Below are 1,914 nucleotides of genomic sequence, written 5' to 3' on the forward strand. Positions count from 1 at the left end.
AGAGAATGGTGTTTTTTATTTTATTTTTACCAACAACTTACAGTCTCAAACCATCCAAAATACTAACCTTAGTGAATTATACTACTACTTATACAACACTGTACTACACTACCACACAATACTACAATCAACTCTAGTCCCACACAATACTACAATCAACTCTAGTCCCACACAATATTAAAATCAACTCTAGTCCCACACAATACTACAATCAACTCTAGTCCCACACAATACTACAATCAACTCTAGTCCCACACAATACTACAATCAACTCTAGTCCCACACAATACTACAATCAACTTTAGTCCCACACAATACTACAATCAACTCTAGTCCCACACAATACTAACTCTCACATTATTCTACCACTAATACTAGTCCCACACAATACTACAACAAACATTGGTCTGAACATGGAGGTGGGAGGTCTGTCATTGAGTCAAGTGGCGTGGTTTCGATTCCCCGGTTGTTCTACCTTGTGGATATTCTCTGGTTTCCTCCCACTGCTAATTACCTCTTAGTGCAAGCGAATTATTGAAATAAAATTGAAACATATGTTAGTCCTGAAATGACCTAGTTTGTGTCGAGTGGACCTTAAACCCCATCTCTCTCTCTCTCTCTCTCTCTGGTCTCAGTATACTGCCAGCACTAGTTTTACATCATCCTACCACATACATTAGTCTCTATATAACCCTGCACTGAACAATACCGGTACTACCATCTAGTCTCACACACACCATTCGGAACTGGATAATCTGAACACTATTGCAACAATCGTCCAGGTGACAATCATGAACAAGGGGCCACAAAATTTTATTTCTAAGCAGTTTTTTTTTTGTTTTTTTTTTCAAATTTATTATATTAGTTAACTTTCGATTTTATTAGTATTTTTTTTTAACAAACTCTGGGAGAAAAGGCTATTGCGATGATTGACCACAATGCCGAAACCACACCAGTCTAGCACTAAATGAGTTTTTCTGCCATCTTGAAAATGAAGATGTATGCTGATATAATCTTCTGACAGATAATCTATTTATCTTCTCGATGGAGGAAAAGAAAATATGAAAGTTCACACACATTGATGTATTACTGATCTATTTGTTACGTTTGGTCTCTGGGAGTAGGAGTGAAAAGGTCGCTCTATGTGAAATGAAATACCACGATTACTGATTCTGCTCTTAGCGCAAGTGGTTCTGGTTGCCATCTTTCTTTTTATAAACTATGCAGGTGGTTACGATAAACAAATCTGTCATAATAGTAAAACCAGTCCAAGCCTTCTTTTGTTGCTGATGTAATATGTGTAACTAGCTCGACTTCCCACCTAATCACCAGAGAAACACAATCTTGCATTATATTGTACTATATGTTACCATTTCTTTGAAGTTTCCGGTGCTCCGGGGCCACGGTGGTTAAGTGGGTAAGACGCTGGCTCCGTGTTCGATCCCTGCATTGGCAGAGAATGTTCATCGGGATTTTCCGACGTGGTTTCCCCTTGTCAGTGGTGTAGAACAGAGGGCCTGACAAGGACAGCTGTCTATTCATTCGGATGGGACAAAAAACAGGTCCCGTGTATACATTTGCGTTCAAAATATCCCACATAGCAACACTGGAATACGTATGACCGTCTTCATTAGCCCAGTCAGAGCAGAACAGTAGGACGTTAAACCCCATTTCATTTATGTGCTCTATTTTATACGCCCACATTATGATGAAATATGCTATCAAAGATCTCGGGTAAGTTCGATTTTGGCACGTAAAACATCACCCGTATATAGTTTGTGGGTCCTCTAGAGGTCACCACTTTTGTTGGATTATGGTGATTGGTTATTACACAAAAATCGCAGATTAGCAGAAATAATTAAAGAAAATGAAAGTTCTAGACTTATTGTTCAAATGAAGAAAATTGCGCTTTAA

The sequence above is a fragment of the Patella vulgata genome, chromosome 8 (genome assembly GCF_932274485.2).
Source record: "Patella vulgata chromosome 8, xgPatVulg1.2, whole genome shotgun sequence".
Taxonomy (NCBI): domain Eukaryota; kingdom Metazoa; phylum Mollusca; class Gastropoda; family Patellidae; genus Patella; species Patella vulgata.